Source organism: Narcine bancroftii, chromosome 1, assembly GCF_036971445.1.
Source record: "Narcine bancroftii isolate sNarBan1 chromosome 1, sNarBan1.hap1, whole genome shotgun sequence".
NCBI classification, from domain to species: Eukaryota; Metazoa; Chordata; class Chondrichthyes; order Torpediniformes; family Narcinidae; genus Narcine; species Narcine bancroftii.
The window spans coordinates 26,531,072-26,548,021 of record NC_091469.1 but is presented as its reverse complement, the minus strand read 5'-3'; positions in this window follow the sequence as shown (position 1 = coordinate 26,548,021).

The window sequence follows — 16,950 nt, the reverse complement described above, 5'->3', positions numbered from 1 at the left end:
AGCTTGCCAGCATATAACCATATACAGCACAGAACAGGCCAGTTTGGCCCTAAATGTCATGTTCCAGTCTCTCTCTCTCTCTCTCTCTCTCTCTCTCTCTCTCTCTCTCTCTCTCTCAAGCAGAGCTCTGGCATTTTAAATAAGATCTGTGTTGTGGTGTTTGTGTTTGTTTGTGACCTAACTAAAAAAAAAACACAATTTTTCTCCTTTAAAATATATCTATATAAAATATAGCATAATCCGTCACATTGTTTTTATATGCTCTTGTATGTTGTACGGAATCATCTTTGCGCTTTCTAATTTTGTGGCATTTTCTTACACAACAATAAAGCACTTTCTTGTGAGAGCAGATGCACCTTGGATTACTATCTCAACTAAAAGAAGGTGCCTCTGACAACGCCTCTCTCCCTTAGTATTGCACTGGATTCTCAACCTATTTTAGTGCTCAGATCTCTGGTGGGGCAACAAAAACCACAGCCTTATGACTCAGACGTGGATACAACCTCAGTGAACTCTCGCTCAAATTGCTTTGATTTGCATTATTCTGAACAACAACTGTCCTCCTTTGTTTCATGAGTAATTAATTGATCTTCTGCTATTCATTGTGCTCTTCAAATTACAATTAGACTGATCAACATTTATGGCTTCTGTTAATGGATTTCCATTTCAGTCACTTGGAGCTGGAATGAATAGGCCTTTCATATTCCTCACATATTTTTAATTAAGCAGGATTCTAGAGATACATATTCAAATTTTGATATAAATAGTTTTCTTATTAGACGTAAAAGTTGGTCTTAAAATTCAATTATGCTCGAAATTAATCATTGCATTAGACAAGATCTTTTTGTTTATGCTGATCAGTTGTACTCACTGGCATAAGATGGCTCCAAAACAAGTCCACAATCCTTGCCTTTAAATTAATTAATTTGTTTGATTGAACTCTGCAAGCATTGAAACAACACATCATTCATAACAGAGGCAATAGCCAGCAGTGCCTGGCATGACACTAAATTAGGACACTTTTGGTTGTATTTTTAGACCTTCAGTTAGTAAGGCTAAAGATACATTGGAGGCTTCCTCATGGGTTACAAGGATAATTCATTCCAGGTTTTCTGAGTAAGTTTCCCATTTTTCTGGTTTGGCACAAGATTAGATAATTGTCACAGATATGGTTGCCTTAAGGTTAAATTTCTTGGTTGGCCCTCCAGCAACCTGAAGTGTTGATCAGGAGATCCAAGTTCAAATCCCACCAAGACTGCTGAGTGGGTTAAAATTTGGTTAATTAAATAACCTGGAATTAAAAACTTCTACTGGTAAAGGAGATTACAGGACTGTTGTAAATGCAGATTGCCCATTTGTTCCCTTTTGCGAAGGTATGCTGCTATTCCTTACCTGGCCTTGTCAGTTCGTAACCCCATGCCTATGTTTTTTGAAATAAACTGCCAAGACTCAGTTTAATGGTAATTAGGGGAGGACATGAAATCTTGATACCCATGATGTAAGAATGAATGAATACATTCTAAAACTTCCCATTAATGTAGCTACTTCAGGGATCTGTCAAATTTTCACCTTTGCTCTTACTGGAGATTAGTTCCATTGGAAACACAAATTCTAGCCCAGGTTCAATGTAAAAATGAAGCATCATTGCGAAGTCTGTCATTTTCAGTCTGAAATGATGCTTTGAACTCAAAGACAATACAACACAGAAGCAGGCCATTCATCCCTGTTTGTCCACAATGTCATTTCTGCTCCTATGGTGCTCCTCTTATCCTTCCATCTCACATTCTCAGCATATCCTATTCCTCTCACCCTTGTGAGTTTTTCCACCCTCCCCTTCAATGTATCTCTGCTATAATCCTCAAACATTTCCTGTGGCTGTGAGTTCCACAATCTCATCTCTCTCTGGCTACACAATGTTTTCCTGTTCCTCGTAGGGTTTATCAATGATGGCTTTAACTTTCTGCTTCCAGTTTTCTTTATAAAGTTCTTTCCACTGGTCACCCGTCAGCTTTTTCTTTCTCATATAAAAGATCCTCAGCTTGTTTACTCTTCCCTGATAGTCACAACCACATGGTGCTTTTCCATCCGTGTCATCTCTAACGATGAAAGATTTGCATTTCTGTACCGACTATCAGGCAGACCCAGCCAATGAGATACTTCTCTAAACAAGATGACCAAAGAGACTGCACATGCTGGAATCCGGAATAAAAACAGAGAATACTGGAGGACCTCAGTAGGTTGTCCTGATCACTGGCGCTGAAAAGCATTGCGCTAACAGCTATGCCAACCATGCAGCCCCAAAATGCACACATAAACTCCTTAAACAGCAGCAATAAAATTAGCAGATTTTACTTCAAGGGAATAATCTCCTTTTCCTCAAAATGGCGCTAGGGAATATTTTATATCTTCCTGAAAGTACACTCAGGGCCTTATATTTATCTTCTCAGCTTAAGGAAATACCTTAGATAATGCAGCAGTCCTTCATTACTGCACACGGGGTGTCAGTCCAGAGTTTCATACTCCAGTCCAGCCATTTTCAACAAGGGCTGTACAGCCCTCCCGGAGGTCGTGTCATATTTTGGGGGGGGGGGGGGGGGGCACGCCCAATATTGCAATCATATGTAGTCGGTAGGAGAGAAGTACGGAAGAAACCAACTGAACATGACTGCTTCACAGGGAAGGGGGCCCATAAACTTTGAGTAGAGTCCAAAGTGGGCCATCGCCAAAGCAGAAAAATGAGGCTGTTATTCACTGGTGCAGTGATTCCATGTTGGAGAAGCCATTTTTGCACATGAATAATTAAAACTGAGGTTCCCATTGACCAAGGACATGAACATAAATGACCTATTGAACTCTTTCAAGAAAGAGTTTCTGGGTTCCTGGTATCTCAATCAACAACAGTGGTAGTTATCATGTCACTGTTGTTGGGATTTCACTTTATGTGAAGTTCTCTGTTGTGATTCCAATTCTGGTGCAGAGACTGCATTAAAAATTACATAATTGAATGTAGTGTGCTTTGATGAGCATTGATTTTTTTTTTTAAGTGCTATTCTATTGCAAGCCTTCCCTTCTTTTACAAGTAGCATATAGTGAGACGATTATAGTAAATTAGAGGAGAGATGATTGGAAATTTCCACGTGACCGGTAACCAAATACTGTAAGTGACTGAGATTAATTATATGCACATAATTTGCATTTAATTATACTCCACTCACTGCATTTTTCTTGTGAACTTACCTGTTTTTACTGGGAGAATTTGGTGCAGTTTCTAAATTTCCCCAAATTTTTGAAAGGATTTTTTTTTTGGAAGAAAGGGATGTTTGATACCTGCCCCACATTCAGCTCATTTCCAGGTGTGGTGTTGTCAATAAAGACTTGGCATTTAATGCTCTGGACGTTGACTTTACTTGCATTTCTGGGAATCCATAATGTATCCGTTTTGACGCTAGAGGTTTATTTGCTGTTGTAACTAATCCTGTACAACCTGATACCATTTACTGAACATCAGCAGCCATGTGCTCAGATCCACTTCTGCTGATTCACTTAATTTAATATAATACCTTTCATTTGGTGGTCATTGTTGCTATTGTAGGTATCACTCTGTATTGCCTTACAGCTCTCATTATTAAATGTCATTTGCAATTTGTCTGACCAGTTTGCTAATCCTGCAGATTTTGTTCCCAGATTAGTGACTGAAGTGTGATGTTAAACTATACATCATCAGTATATCTTACAGACAGTAAAAAAAAAGCTTTATAAGACTGTTTGTGTCTCCCATATTTTAGTGATGAGGTAACCACAAAATCCATACATGTCACTTGCCCTCAGTTTTCACTATTTGAGGACATTAAACTCATTGTATTGTAAAAAGGGCCAAAAAACTCTTTAAAACTAACCTTCAATTTACTGGGGTTTATGATCCTGGCGTGCAAAATGACACAATCATAAAAGTGTCACCCTTGAGATAATCAAGATGACAAGGGTGGAGGAGTTGGAGATGAATATTGGCCAGTTCTCCAAATTTGATCTTGATCGGTCACACTACTTGTGTGCAAGGTTGTCGGCTGTTTCGCTTACCTCCTGATATTCAATTGTATTGACTACAAAGCAAAATTCTACCTATTTTTCCCTAGAATCAGGAGGGTCTTGAGCATGTGTTTCCTTAGATTGTTTATGTGAAGGGATTCCTGTGTTGCTCAAGAATGGTGACCTCTCCAGCCGACCATAGCAAATTTCCATCCTAAACCCTTACTCTAAATGTGACCTGCATACTGGTCCTAATCAAAATGCCAAACCCATACCCTCTCCCACACACTCAGTTAAAATTCCCTCTGTTAAAATTCTCATCCTACTCTTAAGCAATTGCATAGATATCCACTTTTGGCATTCTGACAGATGCTTGATCTCCGACCTCAACATAACCCTACAGGGGATAGGTAATGACAAGTAAAACAGGATAAAATGGGAAGAAATATCCAAGCCAAACAGAATTGATGGAACAAGGATCCAATTGCAAATTACTCTGCTGCTTGTAAACTCATACCCTAGGCTCTGGTGAGAATATCATCAGGGGAAATCTACCACCCTACTTTCAGCACCTCGGTCAACCTGGACTTAACCTAAGCAAAATGCTAATGTTAATGCTAACCCTGTTGTGAAATTAGGTGGTCCTCAGAATGGATGAATTTGAATGCTTAACTGAATGTCAGATTATGGCACCATGATGAACATGGAATCTTATGCACTTTTCTGTTCGTGAGTGGTATTGATGGATATGATGCCAAGATTGTTCAACTGACATGGATACGATTCTGTCATGATATTGAATGGTGGAAAAGCTTTGAGGAACAGTATAGTTTTCGTACCTCAAGGTCCTGTTAATTCACCATAGAATCAGGTGCTATGTTGTTACTTAGCTCAACATGCATCCTCTCCTGTGTAACTATTAATTGTCATTGGACCCATTGATTGTAACTTTACTGTAAAGGCCAGGTCCTGACCCAGAGGAACTAATGAGAAGAAGTTATACCGTAAGAGATGGATTAACATTGATTTGTTTAATATTAATTCTAGGCTTATGCCTGCAAAGGGGACTGCAGTTAGTGGGCTTAAAAATGTCAGCTTTTTAGGAGTGAAATGAAGGGCAAAAAGGGCATTTTAGCTTCTTAAATCTCATCTGCATCAATAAAGACAGCGTGTGTTAGATGTCATAGTTACATCAACTATTAGTCAGGAAGTCATTATGTAATTGATTGGTTAGTTCTTAAAGCCATAGATCCATACCCAAGGTCACTGTTAAGAGAAATGAACAAACAATGACTAAAACGTTGGTTCCTGTAACACAAACTTCAGAAACCTCTGATCTGTTCTAATTATGGCCTTCTGAATATCCCAGAATTTTATTGTACCACCACTTCACTAAGCCTCCCCACCTATTAAGCTGCTCCTTGAAGCCTACATCCCTACCCAAGCATTCGGTCAACTGCCTTAATCTAGCCAATGTGGGGCCCAGTTTCAATACTTATTTGATAACTGGAGACCCAATGGACCGCAGATGCCAGATTTGGAAGCTGCTAGGTAAGTGTACTGTATTAGTATACAAACACACTTCAGTACTTCAAACACACTTTAGAAATGAAAGTTGATGTTGTATTCTGGCTGAATTGTTGATTTGACATTACAGTTAAGAAAACTTTGATAACATGCAGTTCAGTTGTCTTGTTTACATTGAAATTCATTCACTGAAGAATAAATTGAGATAAAACCCTTTCAAAGTAGGCATCCTGCATTTGGCAACTCACAGTGGAGAAGTAAACCAGAGAAACATGCTGAAATTTTGAATGGATCAGGCACCATTTATGGAGATAAATGGATAATCAATGTTTCTCAAGAAAGTCTCCTGACCCAAAACACTGACTGTCCATTTCTCTCCATGGATGCTGCTTGGCCTGACCTGCAGAACCTCTTTGTTTATAAAGCTTAACTCTGCACCCAAGAAAAAATATGAAGGGAGATGTTAAGAAAGTTTTTTTTCAGAATGGTGAAATATTTGGTCATTTCTTAAATGTAATTTTAAGTGTATATTTAATTACCATAATAATTATATACAGTGCCCTGGCTCCACGGTTTTAAATTTGTTATCAAACAATCCACACAAGAATAAAGGGTACATTGCAGATTTTATTAAAATGTATCTGTGTACATTTTGGTTCGACCATGCAGAAATTACAGCACTTTTTATTCATCGTTCCTTCATCTCAGGGCACCATAATATTTGGGACACAGCAATGGTATGCATATTCAAGTAGTTGTGTTTAGTAACTTTGTTGCATATCCCTTGCATGCAATGACCGCTTAAAGTCTGTGGTTCATAGACATTACCTGGGGCTGAGTATCTTCTCTGGTGATGCTCTGCCAGGACTTTACTGCAGACATCTTCAGCATCTGCTTGTTTTGAGGGTTTGAGCCCTTAAGGTTTCTCTTCAGCATATGGAAAGCATGCTCAATTGGATTTAGATTGGGCAACTGACTTGGCCATTCAAGAATTTCTCCGTCTTTAGCTTTAAAAAACTCCTTTGTTGCTTTAGCAAAATGTTTAAGATCATTGTCCTGCTGTAGGAGGGAACACCATCCAATGAATTTGGAGGTATTTGCTCGAACTTGAGCAGGTAAGATGTTTCTATATACCTCAGAATTAATTTTGTTCCTGCCATCAGCAGTAAAATCATCAATGAAGATAAGTGTGCCAAACCATCTCACCCCCACCACCATCTCTAACAGAAGAGGTGGCATACTTTGGATCTTGGGCAGTTCCTTTATGCCTCCACACTTTTCCCTTGCCATCACTCTAATACAGGTTAATCTTGGTCTCCTCTGTCCACAAGATCTTTTTCCAGAATTCTGCAGGCTCTTTTAAACACTTCTTGCCAAACTGTAATCTGGCCAATCTGTTTCTGTGGCTAACTGATGGTTTGCATCTTCCAATGTAGCCTCTGTATTTCTGTTCATGAAGTCTTCTGCAGACAGTAGTTATTGACATATCCACATTTATCTCCTGAAGAGTGTTTCTAATCTGTCTGACAGGTGTTTGGGGATTTTTCTTCATCGTGATGAGAATTCTTCTTTCATCAGTAGTGGATGTCTTCCTTGGCGACCAGTCCCTTTTCCGATTTCCTAGCTCTTTCTTCTTAATGTTGTTTTTCCACCTCATAATGGCTTCTTTGACTTTCATTGGCACGTATCTGGTCCTCATCTTGAAAAGTGGCAACTACAGACTCCAAAGGTGATCAAAAACTTAAAAGCAAGCCTAACTCTCTTATACCTGCACCAATGAAGCAATTAAACATAACTGAGTAATCACAAACATTGTGAAGCCAAATATCTTGGTGCCCTGAAATGGGGGAACTATGTATAAAAAGGGCTGTGATTTCTACATGGTAAAATCAAAATGTAAACAAATGACCTGTAATAAAATCTGGAACGTGCACTTTAATCACATGCAAATTGTTTGATTTCAAATTTAAACCTGTGGAGTTCAGGGGCAAATAAAGAGAAAAATCATTATGGAGGGTGCTATAATTATTGATGACAACAACATTTCACTCATTTCCACTGAAAGCATTTGAATGGAACAATGCATGTATAATTTAAGATAGATGGAGTCTGATCTGGTTAATACCAGCTCCAAAGGGAGTGATCCCATAAGTCCCATTCTCTCTCTCTCTCATTTAGTTCCCTGTATCCCTGCAAACTACTCTCTATTACATAGTCCTTTGGATTCTTTTCTTATTAATCCACACTAAGGGATAGTTTATGGCAGTCAGTAAACCTCAGAACTAGTTTGGGCTGTGGGAGGAAATCACAGCACCCTTGTAGTCACAGAGAGAATGAACAAGCAGCACATACACAGGACATCCGGCATTAGGATTAAACCTGGACCTTGGAGCTATCTTAAGTAGTAACTAAATTTAATGCCTAATCGGACAGTTATATAAGATCATGTCTACATGTATTGGAAATAGTGGAGGAATTCCTTGGAGGAACAGAGGCTTGGAGATCTTAGTTCAAAGGTTGCTTGAAGTGAAGTTTGTTGGATCTGCATTTTATACTGAGCCAAGTGTATTTCTTGTGCCAGCTTCACATGTATTCAGTAAAAAAAAGAAAAAAAAGGCATCAGTTGTTTTGAATGTGAGAAGGGTGCAAAAATACTTTTGTTTAATGGGTCAAAGTCATTTCCAATTACACTCATCCACAACACTCATATTTTGCATCTAGGGTACAGTGGGCTTCCTAAGACTGGTGCCTGGAAACCATCTGTATCCACCTATTATCTCTTACCCGTTAACCTGTGTTCCTCCCCCTTTCCCCTCCCTCCCTCCTCTCCTCTTCCCTCCACCCACCTTTTTATTCAGGTACCTGCTTGTTTTTTCCAAATTCCTGACGAAGGGCTCAGGCCCGAAATGTTGATCGTCTTTTACTTCCCAAGGATGCTGCGTGACCTTTTGAGTTTCTCCAGCACTTCTGAGTATTGCACTGGAGGCTTATAAATGTGGACTGCTCCACCTCACACTTCCACACTGATCTTATCGCTGACTACCGACAATGAAAATGCAGAGCTCAATGTACAAAATGGTCAACAATTGCACACATGGCACTAAGACACTAAGAGACTAGTCATCCGCTCGATAGTAATAGCTGCACTCCTTATTCTTCTGAAACTTGGTTGCACTGGGAGGATACTGTGTGGCTTTTTTAGTGCTTCTCATGCAGAGAAATAAAATGGGAGCAGGTTGTCTGGTCATCCAGCCTTGACAGATTTGTTTGCTTCTGACCTGTGACTGTAGCAGGACTCTAGCTTTAGCTCAGTGGTTATTAGCATTATTTCTGACACAGAAAACCTCAATTCTAAAAATTCAGAATGTCTGGCTCCGTTGCACTGCAAAAGGCAGTGTTGCACTATCAGAGGTGCTGTCTTTTGAAAACAATATTAAACTAAAGACATCTGTATTCTCTGTTGGACATTAAAGTGCTCATTATGGTATTTTGCATTATGGTATTATGGTATTGGTCTCTTGACCACAGCCCATGCATCTACCAAAATAACTAAAACAGCTTGTGTAACCAGTGATTCTCAACCTTCTTTGTTCCAATCACAAACCACAAATTCCTTACTAACCACACAGCACCTATGGTATCTTGTTACTTGTGTGAGTGGATTAAAAAAGATGAGAACCACTGGTCTAAGCGAATCTATTTAAGTGTGTTTTTATTTTACAAAAAAAAAATGGCAATAAGATGATAAATATTTATTTGATTAGTATGTAATTCTGCAAGTATGAATTCTGTTGATACAAAAATAATGGTAAATGTTCAGTTAATGGGCATTATAAATGCAATTTCATAATGTTTGGACATAAGTTTTTTTTATGCAAATCGTAAATCTCTGATGCATGGGATATTCTGAGGATCCAAGAAAAGCAATATGAAAGAGCAAGTCTTTCCTTATTTTAAGACCATCCAGATTCCATGCCTTGAATCCTACGCAGTTTCTTGTCCACACCTCATCATGATGTACCCAATAAAGGCAGCATTGTAAAGTTGGAATACTATTTCCATACTATTCTTTGACCATGGAAATGCAAGGATACAGATCACAAATAATGTGATGCCAGGAAATGATTTAGAGGTTGTAATTATGCCGGGGGTGAGATCACAGAGGTTGTTCTCATGACTTACAATGTCATCCAAGCCTCTCAATACAATGACTGGTTTGCTTTCATTCCTGTTTTCACCGTTCTTTACTGAACAGCAATGAGACAATTTGATCAAAGGCAATCAGCAAATACATTGAATTTGTAACCTTTATTAGAGACGTGCTGTCACTAGCATTCATGGCTTAGTAACAATGTCACTCAGTGGATAGGTATTCTGCCTCTAAGTCAGAAAATAAGGGTTGAAATCCCACACCAGAAACCCGATCACAAGAATCTAAGCTGGCACTACAGCTGAGATTTTAAACCATGGCTCTTTCTAGTCATTTCAAATATGTGCAAAGGATTTAACAATGCTCTTCTAAATAAGATCCCTTGTGATATCTAACCCTCAAACAACACTCAGATATGGATGATCTGGTCTTTATCACGTTCCTCTCTGTAGGATCATGCTATGTGCAAATTGGCCACCATGCTTCTTATATTATTGCAATCGTGCTAAATTTTAATGATGTAGACAATGCATCATAAATGTAGACTAGCTGACGTGGCTTCAGTATCTAGCTCTAGTTATTTTAATAACACATTCTTTAAATATGGGCATTGCTGACAAGAGTGACAGTAGTTGCACATCCCAAGAGGGACGATGGAGGCAAGGTGAGCATCAACTAAATTTATCGTGGATCTGGAGTTACTTTGGCCATCTGGGGTTAAGGATGCAGATCAAGCCCAAATCTCTGGTCTTCAGTATACCAAAGGCAGATGGTTTGCTGCTCCCATTCATCCATTGGATCTCCTGCCTGAGCTAAAAATGTGCCTTCCTGCAGGATGTTGTTTTTCCATATCAACTCTCCTTACATTGGGACTGTTACTTTTGGCAAAGGGGAAGAAGACAAATCTAAAACAAGCTGAATGTCCTCTAAAGGTTTGACAGCATCTGTAAAGAAAGAAACAACAATAATTTTCAAACAAAATAACATTCTAGAGGAGTTTGGTGGGTGGGTTGATATTTCTCCTGGCCAAAGTGCCCAAGCCCAGGGTTCACAATCTCAACCAATAGGGTCAGACATTCAGGACACAGATAAAATAACATTTCTTCACATCGAAAATGGTGACCCTTTGGGATTCTCTACTCACTTTGGGCTTTGAAGGCTCAGGCACTGACCCAAGATGGAGATCAATAGATTTCTAGATAGAAACACCAAGGTAAGAGCGCAAGTGTTACCATATTGAGTAGCAGAGCAGGCTCAAGGGTTCACATCGCATATTCCTGCTTCTGTTTCTTAAGTTCTTAATGTTTTGATTATGTGAGCCTTTCCAATGGATGAACAGCTGTGAACACTGTGATTCGTTTGACTCTAATTTACACAGCTTTAGTATCAGCTCTCAGGGAATGATAGAGCAGAGGCCATTTGCCTCATCTGCTGACTCTTTAAAAGGGACTTCCCAGTGGTCTCACTTCAGGAAATGTAACCGAGATGGTTAAAAGAGAACAATTTTGAGGAGTGGAGAGAGATGTACAGCAAGGGAGTCCTGAGCTGAAGGGAAGAAGTTTCCACAGCCCCCATTAGAATTGAGGTGACAAGCAAGCTTGGTTGCTTTTTTGCTGCTTCACAACTCGTACAGGAGTTGACACACACCTCATTAAACTTGATAAACATAGGAAAAATACTTCAGTGATTTAGATACTTTTGATAGGGGCTGACAACATGGCTCACAGATGCAGATGATATAAATATGGTTGCGCCCTCTCACTTCCCTCCCTGATGCAGGACCCCTCTCATCTTACACTTGTATTCCCTTGTAAGCACTGCAGAGAGTAAAAAATAAACTGAAACGTAACCACAGGAGCCCTCTGTTCTGTGCAATAAGAAAGGTTCATGACCCAATGCTGGAACTTGTGCATGTATTTAAGACTTACATTTGGTATTCTGTACAACATGATCCTTTCAGGAAATATCGCAACACAACACTTGGACTGCACACATGCTAACTAGCCAGTCCAGACAGCTGGGGACACCACGTGTTATTTCATTTTGAAATAGGCCAGCTTGAAATATTTATAAATATTAACTAAACAATAAATACTTTCTGAGAACACTACAGCACAGGTCATTTGGCCCTTCAAGTCTGTGTCGAACTATTATTCTGTCTAGTTCCACTGACCTGCACTCCCCCCCATATATCTGTCCAAATTTTTCTTAAATGTCAAAACTGAGCCTGCTTTCACCACTTCAGTTGGCAGCTCATTCCACACTCCCACCACTCTCTGTGTGAAGTTCTGCCTAATATTCCCTTTAAACTTTCACCCTTAACCAATGTCCTCTGGTTTTTATCTCTCCTAGCCTTAGTGGAAAAAGCCTGCTTGCATTTACTCTATCTGTACCCATCATCATTTTGAACACCTCTATCAAATCTCGCCTCATTCTTCTACGCTTGAGGGAATAAAGTCCTAACTTTATTAACCTTCCCCAGAAACTTATTTTTTAACCTTCCCCAGAAACTCAGTTCAAGTCCCAGTAACATCCTTTTAAATCTTATTGATATCCTCTGCACTCTTTCAATCCTATTGATATTCTTCCTGTAGTTCGGTGACCAAAACCGCACACAATATTCCAAATTTGGCGTTTTAGGTTTGTGGTGATATGTAATTACACCTCTAGGTCACCAGGGGTCATCCCAGTGACCTTGTATATAAAGCAGTCCAGAGCTACAGTCTAGCCTTCCAGGTTCATCTTGCAGAGAGACAAGACCTCTTAGTGTACATATTAGTTTATTAAATTGTACTGACAATAACCACACCAGCAGTGCGAGTATAAGACAGCTTTAATAAACTTTAATCTGTAACAGATTAAGGTTTATCTGCTATCTGTAATGAGGGAAGGGGCTGGATGTTGCTGATGGTGGACCAACAAGGCCAAAATAATGAAATGCAGTGTACTGATCAGCACCTTTCACTCCTGCATACTGCATTCGCGTGTACAGGAGCTCTGTTACAGAGAGGGATCTGACCTCTAGTATCAGCCCTGCACCTAACACTGAGTCCAGGACATCTTATAAATTACTGAGCTTTCCCTGGGATGCACTTTGCATCTGGGCCCCCATTTTTATGTCAGCCAAGATTGGTACACCTCAGGCATTTCCATTCATTTTAAAGATTTGGTGGCCTTTATTGAATATGTAAGTAGTAACATTTACCTGGTAAATATTAATTTATTGGTTAAACAAATTAATTAACACCAGTTAGTTGTGCTTTCAAGTGGATTTTTTTAAAATTCTAATTAAATATTTTAGATTTTTAAATTTCTGATCATCATGCACATTCAGGAACAGTATAAAGCCCTCTCCCTGCACAAGCTGTCAGAAGGCCCTCACAATGGGCCAGGAGTTTCCCCTGCTAATGGCCTATTTGGTTCATGGAAGGGCCACAGCAATACTGGTAACATGGAAAAATATGGTCACAACAGATCAGTGCAGCTGCTGGGCTAGTACTGGATGGTGGCTGGTGGGAGACGAGAGTGTCATGTGCTGGCTCCTATGAGATCTGGCCCAACATAAGAGGTTGTACTTGCACTGGAATCAGTGACTCAAGTGGGCTCTTGCTCTGAAAGGCTGCCCAGTGAGGAAAGGCTGAATGATTAGACTGGCTTATACTCCAAAAATTTTCAAAGAAATTCATTGATCGATATGAGGATTCCAAAAGACATTGACTGGGTAGATACTCAGAGGTTGTACCATCTCAGTATATGGGATCAGCTACTAAGGTGAGGAAATGAGGAGAAATCCCTTTAGGCAGATGAGTTGAAACTCCCTGAGATTTTGTATGCAAGGTGGCTGTAGGCACTCATTTATTTATTGAGGTGAATACATGTTTATACATTAGGACAAGGGGAGACTGGGGTGGGGATTCTACAATGTGAATGCATGTCACTAGAAGTAGCACAATAGTTTTATTTGGCCTCATGAAATAGTGAGCAAAGTACTGTCCATTATTTTGATAGTTATAGTTAAAATATCTAAAGAAATAGTTAAGGACAGAAATAGTTAAGGTAGTCATGATTATATCCAATAGGATTTCATGATCTCAGGGACCTCAATGAGATATCTCAGCTTTCCATTTTCCAGATAAAATAACTCAGTGTCTAGGTGGCCAGGGTGGAGTGTCAGGTGTGGCTCACGCCATATAGGTAGGACAAGGAAGGAGGTTTTGATGAGAGATTATGACGATCTTGAAACAAAATTAAAAACTGGAGCCATAAGGGTGATAATCCATGGATCACTATTCGAGCCTTGTGCCAATTGGTAAATAGGTCTTCTGAGAGGGAAATACATAGTGCACGGTGTGGAATAGTAGGAACGGGCTTTGGTTCATAGGTTGTGACCAGCAGTATTGGGAAGGGAAGGAGATGTTCTGCTGGAATGTGCCTCGCCTGAACGAGGCTGGGGCCAGTGATCTGGCAAATCACCTAAATAGGGATATAGACCCAACTTTAAACTAAAAATGAGGGGGGGGGGGAAGGGGTCCAAGAATGGGCCGCTTAATTCATCAACCATTTGCAGTCTGTCCTATTATCTCCCATAACATTGCTCTGAAGAATCCTTGTGATGTTTTACTAATAAAGTGTGAGAGAAGAGCAAATTATGATGGAAAAAAGACCAGAAATGATATGTGTAACTGGATAAGTCATATCTCAAATTATGATGGAAATAAGACCAGAAATGATGTGTGTAACTGGATAAGTCATATCTCAAATTATGATGGAAATATCTCAAATTATGATGGAAATAAGACCAGAAATTATGTGTGTAACTGGATAAGTCATATCTCTTCTGAGGTCACTGCCTCTTCCATCTTCAACACCAACACTGTACACTGCCTTTCTGACAACTTGGATCAACAGAGAGAAGTAATATAAGCTCGCAACTCCACAAAATGTAATAAAAATGTGAAAATATGCTGTGGAAGTAATTACTCGGGTAGTTTTTCTTTTATCTTTCCACCTCTAGAAAACGTGAAAGAAAGATTGATACAAGAAATACTCTCTAACTCACCTGACTTGGGGAACAAGAAGGATTCTGTACATTATAGATTAATTTCTTTTTGAAACCCATGTGTCATTAAAGCTACTGCAACTGCGAGAGAAGATATTTTATCACTCAGATGGCACAGCTAGCAAATTCAACACAGAAATCTAATCCAGTCTTTTCATCTCTCAACCTGTTAGACTTAACTGATCTTAACACATCCCAGTGGGGATTGCAGGAGATCCCAATTAAAGGAAATGAAATAGAGCTTTGGCAGCAGAGAACTATCCCAGGATCAAAGATAGTCAACTTATTAGTTCCCTATTAATGAATGGGCTATTTCTTCACACAAACAGAACTTTTCGCATTTGCAAATATCCTGCAATATTTTACTCAAGGCCATGATTTATAAATAGTAGTCTGTTCTCTGCTGCATCAGTTATTCATGATCTTTGGAAATTAACTTTCAACGTTTATTCTACATTTTCTTTGCATCAGGAGGATATGTTTGAATTTTAAAATATGGGTGTATTTGTAATTTACACCCCACATCATATAAAAGAGATAAATTAAAACTGATTTTCACGTTGCAGGATTCAAGTCAAGTCAAATCAAGTTTATTATTATCTGCTTGCTCAAGTACAACCTGACGCACACACACACACACACACACACACACACAAACACACACACACAGACACACTTGCTGTTTCTTTCAGCATGTATATGGGCATTTTTGTCTGCTCCCCTATGCCTAGTCTGGCCTCTGCTCAAGTCCTCTTAGGCCAGACTATACAATATTGCAGAGTGAAACAGCAAAGACTTCAGATGCTAATACCCCCATGCACACTATGAGACCGGCTGAGTTTCTCCATCATTTCTGTGTATTTTTAATACAATATTACACCCAGACTTTATAACATCAGGAACACAGACAAAGGTAACTTCTAAAATACATTTTTTAAATCCTATCAGACCACCTCTGCTTCCCAGACTAACTTTTCTCTTATTCAGTTTTAATGAGATGCCAAAGGTGAACTGATTCCTTTTCCACAGAGGTAAAACAGGATTCTGTAGACTCCATGGTTATGTGAAAAAAACACACAAATGCTGGAGAAACTCAACAGATCAAACAATGCCTTTATGTAGCTTGAGCCCTTCATCAAGGTGTGGGGGAACATGAGAGATGACTAAACAAAAGGGGGAAGGGGAAGGGGGTTAGTAAGGGTGGGAGATGATAGGTGGAGGGGGAGGAGTCTAGGCTAGGTGGAGAGAGAAAGGAAACAAAGTTAAGCGGAGAGGAAGGAGGAAAAAGGCAAGTTGATTAGTGGAATGCAGTGAACCCAATATTCATGCCCTGGGGTTGGAGGGTGCCCAGATGAAAAATGAGGTGTTGTTCCTCCAATCTGCATGTGGTCAGGGTGGGTTAATGTGAAAGGCCATGGGCAGACATGTGAGCTTGAGAGTGTGACTCAGAATTGAAATAGTTGGCTATGGGGAGGTAGCTTTTGTTGTGGATGGAGAGAAGGGGCTGGGCAAAGTGATCTCCTAATCTGCGACTGGTCTCTCTGATGTAGAGAAGGCCACAGAGGGTGCACCGAATGTAGTAAATGAGTTCTGTGGAGGTACAGGTGAAGTGTTGCTTCACCTGAAAGGTCTGTTTGGGACCTCGGACCATGATGTGGGAGGAGGTGTGGGTATTACACCTCCTATGACCTCAGTGGAAGGTTCTGGGGGTGGGGGGACGATGGGTGGGGAGGGAAAAGTTCACAAGGGAGTCACAAAGGGAGCAATCCCTACGTAAGGCTGAGAGGGGAGAAGAAGAAAAAATGTGTCTGGAGGTGGGCTCCTGTAGTAAGTAACAGAAATTCCAGCAGATGATGTGTTGGATGTGGAGGCTGGTGGGGTGGTAGGTGAGGACGAGGGAGATTCTGTGTTTATTGTTTCTGGGGGCAGAGGGTGCCAGGGCAGATGAGCGGGAAATGGAGGAGATGCAAGTGAGGGCTGAGTTAATAGTGGTGGAGGGGAAGCCACATTTATGGAAGAAGGCAGACATTTCAGAGGCTCTGGACTGGACAACCTCATCTTGGGAGCAGATGCAGCAGAGAAATTGAGAGAAGGGGATGGAGTCCTTGCAGGCCACAGGGTGTGAGGACATGTAGTCTAGGTAGTTGTGGCGCCTTTTTCCACAGATGCTGCCTCAACTCCTGAGTTC